The sequence below is a fragment of the Mustela nivalis genome (genome assembly GCF_964662115.1).
Source record: "Mustela nivalis genome assembly, chromosome: 4".
Taxonomy (NCBI): domain Eukaryota; kingdom Metazoa; phylum Chordata; class Mammalia; order Carnivora; family Mustelidae; genus Mustela; species Mustela nivalis.
This window is the reverse complement of record NC_139023.1, coordinates 65,718,432-65,726,217: the sequence shown is the minus strand read 5'-3', so window position 1 is coordinate 65,726,217 and position 7,786 is coordinate 65,718,432. Positions and strand designations below refer to the sequence as shown.

The 7,786-nt window shown below is 57.0% G+C and overlaps 1 protein-coding gene across 6 annotated transcripts in view; it reads left to right on the top strand.

Annotated features, from left to right (window-relative positions):
- Positions 1–1,745: 1,745 nt before the first annotated feature.
- RGS12 (regulator of G protein signaling 12) overlaps positions 1,746–7,786 on the top strand; it is a 104,618-nt gene continuing 98,577 nt past the window's right edge. For 5 of the 6 annotated variants that reach the window (XR_014311168.1, XM_082728732.1, XM_082728731.1 and 2 more), the window contains exon 1: positions 1,752–1,830. The gene's annotated coding sequence lies outside the window, so the exon portion shown is untranslated. Of the gene's footprint in view, positions 1,831–7,786 lie in introns of all 6 variants that reach the window. The other variant, XM_082728733.1, reaches the window with a different exon arrangement.

Genomic DNA, 7,786 nt, shown 5'->3' with positions numbered 1-7,786 from the left:
TGGACTGCAGGGGGGGGCTTGGGTGCTTGTCTCAATCCTTCTGGATTGCTATAACTAAAATACTAGACTGGGCGGGGGTGCTTATCAACAACAGAGTTCTGGAGGCTGGAAGTCCATGGTCAAGGCATCAGCAGCTTCCATGTCTGGTGAGAGCTTCCTGATTCATGGACATGTTGGAAGGACAAGGGGGCTCCCTGGGGTGTCTTCTATGGGGCACTAATCCCATGCATGAGGGCTCTACCCTTATGACCTGATCACGTCCCTAGGGCCCCACCTGCTAACACCCTCGCACTGTACCCTGGAAATCCACATATTGAGGGGTCAGGCCTCAATGTGTGGATTTCCAGGGTACACATTCAGTCCGTAGCAGTGTTGTGGGGATGATCGGCCCCCAGGGTGCCCAGAGCCTTGGGGCTCTCTGGGACACCCCCCCCCCATGGCTCCCAGCATCACCTGTGTGAGGCTCACAGTGTAGTCCACTCTCCAGGTGTTTCATCTGCCCTGAGGGGAAGATGCACATGCCCCAGGGGAAGGATCACCCTTGCTATCCTCCGGAGCACTGGAAGGAATAGGAAACCTAACTTCGTTCTTTGTTTTTTCCATTCAGGTGGGAGTAGCTGGCCGCGTGATGCTGGTGTATCTGTCATGATGAGTTAAAGCCCAAGGGGCTCCAGCCACGTTTGGGAGCTGGCTGTGTCATGGAAGGTCAGGAGTCTTGGACTTGATATATTTCTAGGCTTAGATAGTATAGCAAATGCTCAGGGGACAGTTTCCCCAAACTCTTCTAGCTGGTCGCTGTGACTCCAGGTAAAGTAATTTCCAAAGATACAGTGATTGTTGAGGAGGCAGGGGGAGAGCTAACCCCGGAGGGTCTCCGTGGGTCCCCCACAGGAGGGGAGGGGACCTCCAGGACAGCAGGGAGAAACTGCCTGGCTGTCACACCTGTTGGGAGGACTAGGGGCTGATCGTGCTCCGCAGGGAACACCATACTTCCCATCTGCTCTCCTCCCTTAAAAATAAAAGGATTCCGGTGGATTACGGTCTAGATGTGTATCAAGGTCTTCCGAGGGTGTGGGATCCCTGGTGCTGGGCTGCCAGGGCAGGGGCGCGGCGGAAGTGCCCGCTCAGCTTCTGTGGGACCCGGGGCCGGGAGACGGGAGGGGGACACCGGGGCGCAGGAACGGACCGGGTCTACGGGGGACCCGGGTGTGAGGTGGTGTCGAGAGGGACTCGAGGCGGGAGCGCAGGAGGGCCCGAAGGGACGGAAGGGGACCAGGCACCGGTGTGAGGGGACCGGGGCCGGGAGAAAGGAGAGGACCCGAGCCGGGGATCTGGAAAGATTCCACCGCGGGGACTAGCCACCACCTCAGCTCCGGCAGCGGAAGTCCCGTCCAGGGAATGGAAGAGGGGGCCGGGCCCCGCCCCCTGCCCCTCCTCGCCCCTCCCCTCCCCTCTCCTCCAGGTCCGCCTCTCTGGCCCCGCCCCTGGCTGAGGCCTCGCCCCTTATTCTCTCCTTTCTCTTCCCCTGGAAGCCCAGCTGTGCGCCCACTTTCTCGCCCCTGTAGGCGGCGCCCCCGTAGGCCCGCCCCACCCCCGGCGGCTCCGCCCGGCCACTGGGGCTCCGCCCCACAAACCGAGGACTCTGGCTCTATTCCCGAGACCCGCCCACGCTCCTAGAGACCACGCCTTCTCTCCACCCCGCAGGTCCCGCCCTCAGGAGGCCCCTCCCTGTCGTCCCCGCCCCCGAGCCCCGCCCCCCGGGCGGGCGGTGGCGGCTGAGCGACCGTTGCGCGCGGGCGGAGCGGATCGCGCCCGCGGAGCGAGCGGCCGGTAGGTTGCGGGCCGGGCGCAGGGCCGCCCCGCCTCCGTTTCTTTCTTCTCTGGGCGCGCGCTCGCGCCCTTCGCGGCCCGGCCGCCAGCCCCGCCCCCGCCCAGCGCGGCGGAGGGGGCCCGGGGGCGTCCGGCCGGCGTCCGGCTTGTTTGGGCCCCTCAACTCCGCGCCCCCGGGCGGCCGGGCCGCCGGCCGCTCTCCTTTTGTTCCCGGGCCTCCGCCGGGACTCGTCGTGGGCTCGGCGCGCGCGGACCCCGCCCGGAGCCTGGGTTGTGGGGTCGCCGAGGGGCCCGTCGCTCCTTGGCTGAACCCGAGGGCCCGGGCCGGGGGGCGCGGGGCGGCGGCAGACGGGCCGGGGGTTCGGGCCTCTGTCCCCGCCGCTTTCGCCCCGTCCTGGGCTGGAGCCGGGGCGCCGCGGGGCCCGAGTCCGCGCGGGGTCTCGAGTTTCCTGGCCGTCCCGGCCGGCGGCCGCATTGTTTGGGCAGAGCTGCCTCCGGAGATCCCGACTCCGGCGGTTAACTGAAGCAGCGTCGGGGCCGCCGCCCTGCGGGTTCCCCTGGCCCGGCTGTGCTTCCAGCTTGGGGGTCCTGGCGTAGACAGAGCGGCTCACAGCTGTGGGGCGTAGACAGAGCCCCAGAGTTGTGGGGTGTAGACAGAGCGGCTGGGAGCTGTGGGGCCTAATAAGACAGAGCCCCAGAGTCGGGAGGTGTATCCAGAGCGGCTCGGAGCTGTGGGGCGTAGACAGAGCCCCAGAGTTGTGGGGTGTAGACAGAGCGGCTGGGAGCTGTGGGGCCTAATAAGACAGAGCCCCAGAGTCGGGAGGTGTATCCAGAGCGACTCGGAGCTGTGGGGCGTGGGCAGAGCGACTCCCAAGTTGTGGGGTGTGGACAGAGCCGCAGAGTTGGGGGTAGAGAGAGCCACCCAGAGTTGTGGAGTATAGACAGAGCGACCCAGAGTTGTAGGGTGTAGGCAGCAGCGCCAGAGTTGTGGAGTGTAGACAGAGTGGCCCAGAATTGTGGTGTATAGACAGCAGCGCCAGAGTTGTGAGTAGACAGAGTGGCCCAGAGTCATGGAGTGTAGGCAGAGCCCCAGAATTGAAGGGCATAGACAGAGTGGACCAGAATTGTAGAGTGTAGACAGCTGTGCTGGAGTTGTGGAGTGTAGACAGAGCCCCAGAATTGTGGGGTATAGACAGAGTGGCCCAGAATTGTGGGGTGTAAGTAGCGAGCAGCCCTGGAGTCATGGGGGTATAGACTGAGGTTCCCCGTGTGCCCTGCCTGGCCATGCTCCGGGATAAGCCCTTGGGCAGGTGGCTACCTGCTCTGTTGCTCATGGTGGATGGGCGTGGGAATGGTGCCCACCCATGGGCCCCTCAGGATTCTCAGGGGTGTGTCTGAGGCCCTGGGAGCAGGCAGTGTCGGTGATTTTGTAGTCGCAATGGGGCCAGTGTGAGGCCGGGGGTCCTGTAGGAGTGTGTGCTCCAGAGAGGAGGGGCGCGGTGGGGGGGGGGTAACACCCCCCACCCCAGGCTGGGGTGAGGCACGGGGAGTGGTCCTGGAGTCTGGAACATGCTGTGAGTGGAAGGCGAGGAGTAAGAGAATGTGGTCACAGTTTCACTTTAGAGACATAATTGTCACCGTGTGCAGTTTCATGAAAATGCCACCTCACCCAGTGGGTTTGAGGACCAGAGACGGTGGCACAAGGGCCTGGCTCAGGACTCGGGCTGGAGGGACACGTCTCAGGCAGGCTGCCTATTGCCTGGGCGCCCATAGCAAGAGCACTAGCTGACTGGTGATGAGGTCTGGGACCACTGGGATGGATGGGGCAGAGGAGGCCACGGTGACTGGAGGGAAGCCCACGGACTTGGGCTGGACGTGGGGAGTGACCGTAGTGGCAGTGTTATGGGGTGGGTTGCGGTGAGAAGGGAGGCACCGAGCTGGCCTGCGTGGCAGAGAGGAAGGCGGCTGTGGGCTGGTGGCCCTGGAGTCAAGGGCAGGCCTCCTTCTCCCCTCTTGCCAGAATAAGGGTGGGGGCCAGTGGCCAGGCAAAGGAGGAATGGAGGAGCTGTGGGAGAGGCTACGGGACACAAGGGACAGAAGTGCTGCCTGCTTCCCCAGGAGGTTCGGACGAAGGTGACCTTGAGCTGGCTTTCTGGTGACCATCTTCAGTCATCTGTCTGTGCCCGAAGCAGGCCAAGCTGAACAGTCAGGATGCAGGAAAAGCAGTGCCGGTGGACGGGGGTGGTTCACACTCTGGGGGCGGGTGGGTGCAGAAGGGAGTGGAGTGTAGACAGACCTGTCTTGTACGTGTCACAGCTCATGGTTTTCTTGCCTTGGGTGGGATGCCCAGAAATGTTTTACTTTCTAATTGGCACTTGAGTTTCCCATGGCTGCTGTGACAAGCGACCACACAGTTAGCGATAGAAGCTGCTGGAGGGCAGAAGTCCAACATGGGTGTCCCGGGGCTGAGACCAAGGTGCTTGGGCCAGGGAGAACCCGTTCAGCTTCCTGGAGGCTGTCCTCTGTCCTTGCTCCCCTGCCCCCGTCTCCCAGCTCCCTCCCTCTGCCTCCTTCCCGCGAGGACCCCCATGATGGCGCTCAGACCTGGGGTCCTCTCTCATCACAGGCCCCGAATTTAATCACAACTCCAAGTCCCTGGGTCCTCTCAGGTGACATTCACGGTCTGGGGAGCTAGGACCCGAGTCCTAAGGGACCATTCTAGCCTCCCACCATGCTCCTGACTTCAGTTCTGGGAGGACTGGGTCTTCCCTCTCCTTGCTGAGGAGCGGCCATCTCCCGTACCTTTCTCGGTGGCCTGGGGAAGAAGATAAGCCCTGCTCAGGGTTCAAGGCTGCTAGAGGACTTGCTTTTACCTTTTGGGAGGTGATGGTCCCCTACTCCCTTCCCCATCTGATAAAAACTAGTTTCTCTTGAGAAGTGCACCCTATATGCACGCACACGTGATTTTATCGTAGACACGAGTTTTCCCATGATCGTCCCCATGTCCCCACATCCAGCCCAAGTTCTCAGGTTCGCCAGGTTGATTTGGACTTGTGCTCCAGGCAGAGCTCTTGAGTCTAAACCTTCCCAAAGAAGACGTGTAGTTTGTCCTTTCTGCTCTCGTTCCATCTCCTGCCCAGTGGCTTTGCTGTCCCCAACCATGCAGTTGTGGTGATCCCCAATGTATATCCTTTCCCATCTTTTTTCTTGTTTACACAGTCATTTATAGGTGGACACGCCCACACAGCACATTCCCCCCAGTCCAACACACGGACACTCAACACTGGAAGGACTGTCACCCACCTATGGAAGGACTCTTGCCTTACACCCAGCACGCGTCCCTCTACACCCCTATTATGGCCATGCTTCTTGTTCTTCTCCTGGAGTCCTGCATCCTGCCCCAGTCTGTTCCTGTCCTGGGGGGCCCATGGCTGGCTACTGCACAAGGTTCCCTGGATTGCTCTCCCTCTGTATTGGTCCCTGCACTCTGGACCCCTCTCTTCTCTGCCTGTGCTTGATGCTTGTTTTGGTGAAGGACAGTCTCTGGATGACTATCATGTAGATACTGCTTTTTAAAAAAAGATGTTATTTATTGAAGGGGGCAGGGCAGAGGCAGAGAGAATCACAAGTAGGCTCCCAGCAGAGCACGGAGTCTGACACAGGGCTCAAGCCCGTGACCCTGTAGACTGTAGCTTGAGCCGAAACCAAGAGTCAGATACTTCACTGACTGAGCCACCCAGGCACCCCAGTGTAGATATTCCTTTTGTCTTTATTTTGAAAATATCTTTGCTCCTCAGTTACTCTTAGTTTAGCTGGATATAGAATATTGAAATACTGAAAAGTATTTTCTCAGGATCTTGAAACTGTTGCTTCACTGCCTTCGGTTTCTAGCACAGGTGCCATTCTGAGTTCAGTTCTCTGTCTGTGGTGTGGCCCCAGGGAGCTTGTAGGCATGTCCCTCGTGCCCCTGTGCTCTGAAGTAGCCTGTGACAGTGCTTGCTGTCGTTGCTGTGCCGGGGACATGCTGGGACCCTGTTACTCCTGAGAGAATTCCTTGCTTTCTGTCTTGTGTTCTCTTTCTGGAACTCCCTTTATTTGGAGTTTGGATCTCCTGGCTGAACTACTGATCCCTGAGTCTTGTTGGTCTCAGACAGATGTTTGCTGGACTCTTGGGAGATGCCTGTGCATGTCTTCCAGCTCTTCCTTTAGTTGTTTCATTTCTGTTATCCTTTTAGGTTTTCAAGCATTCTTTTTTGATTTTCCTTTTTGAAAAAGATTTATTTATTTGAGAGAGCGTGTGTGGGAAGAGGAGGCAGAGGGAGAGGGAGAGAGAGTCTTAAGCAGACTCTGCGCTGAGCAGGGAGCCTGATGTGGGGCTTGATCGCATGGCACTGAGATCACTCATTACCTGAGCCCTAACCAAGACTTGGATGCTTAACTGACTGCATCACCCAGGTGCCCCCCAATTCCCTTTTCTTTCTTAAAAAAATATAATCTTGTTCTTCATTTAGAGATGCAAGATCTTATTTTTTAGAAGATAAACAACTTTGAATTGTTATTCTGTTTTCTTATTTTTCTCCCTCTATTTTTCATGAGACTATATCCTCCATGAGACCAGGTTTTCTTCCCTCAATATTATACATGGCTAATTTCAAACACCTGAAATTATGCCTGGCACCTAGAAGAAACACCATATAGCATTCACATCTTCCGTATTATTTCTGTTGTTTGGGTGGTAGGGATTTGGGTTGTTCTAACAGTTCCTGAGAAAGGTTTTCTCAAATCTCCCAACAGCTTGGATTTGTCTCTTTCTACCTTTACTTCTTTCTGGTTTGATTCACGTGTTCGAATCTCTGTTATTAAGTTATCACATTGGTGATGGTGATGCTGCTGATGAATAGGGCTTTGGTCTTGATGTCTGATGTTTGTTTTTTTAAAGAAGAGGGTTGGTGCCAATGGGGAGAGAGAATCTCAAGCAGTCTCCATGCTCAGCACGAGCCCATTCTCAGCACACTGACATTGTGACCTGAGCTGAAATCAAGAGTCAGATGCTTAACCGACTGAGCCCCCAGGTGCCTTTGAAGTCCCATACTGAGAGAGCTTACAGCTCTCTCCCATTTACAGTTTCCGTGGCCTGGCTCTTCGGTCCTTTACGCTCAGCCTGTGTGTGTTCTTACGATGTTCAGAGTCAGCGTCTTATAAAGCATATGCTTGAGTCCTGCCCATTGATCCAGTCTGAGAGGTTCCGCTTGTGATGTGAATGTTTTGTTCATTTACAGTTTTTAGTTTTTAACTAGCCTTCACATTGAAGACTTTATAATTAACTAATAACAAACACACATTTTTCCAAAGCAGTTTGGAGGTGGGCCATAAATAATATTTGGAATACTTTTTTTTTTTTTTTAAGATTTTAAATTTATCTGTTTGAGAGAGAGAGGGAGCGAGAGAACAGCAGCAGGGAGGAACAGAGAGAGGGAGACGCAGACTCCATGGAGCAGGGAGCCTGAGGTGGGGCTCAATCTCAGGACCCCAGGATTTTGACCCGAGCCAAAGGCAGACGTGTCACCGGCTGAGCCCCCCAGATGTCCCTACAGAGCACAGCTTCATCAGGTTCCTACCCTTAGGCAGGCTATGCACTTTGTGACTCCTCTTAAGTGTAGTCCAGAGGAGCTGAACCCAGGAAATGTTTTCCCCAGGAAGTACTGGGGCAGGGTGAGGTGCCCAGACCACCCTGCTCACCAGAGCCCCGGGCCCCTAGCTGCCTGGAGTCCAGCCAGAAGCCCAGGTCTGTGGGGTTAAGCATTTATGGGGCGGTTGGGTCCCTGGAGGAGATGGGGTCCCTGCCCCACCCCCTTGTTAGTTTCCTGTGGCTCTTATCACAAAGCACCACAGACAGGGGGCGCTTAAAGTAGCAGGAATTCATTCTCTTGCGGTTCTGAAGGCTGGGAGGCCAAGT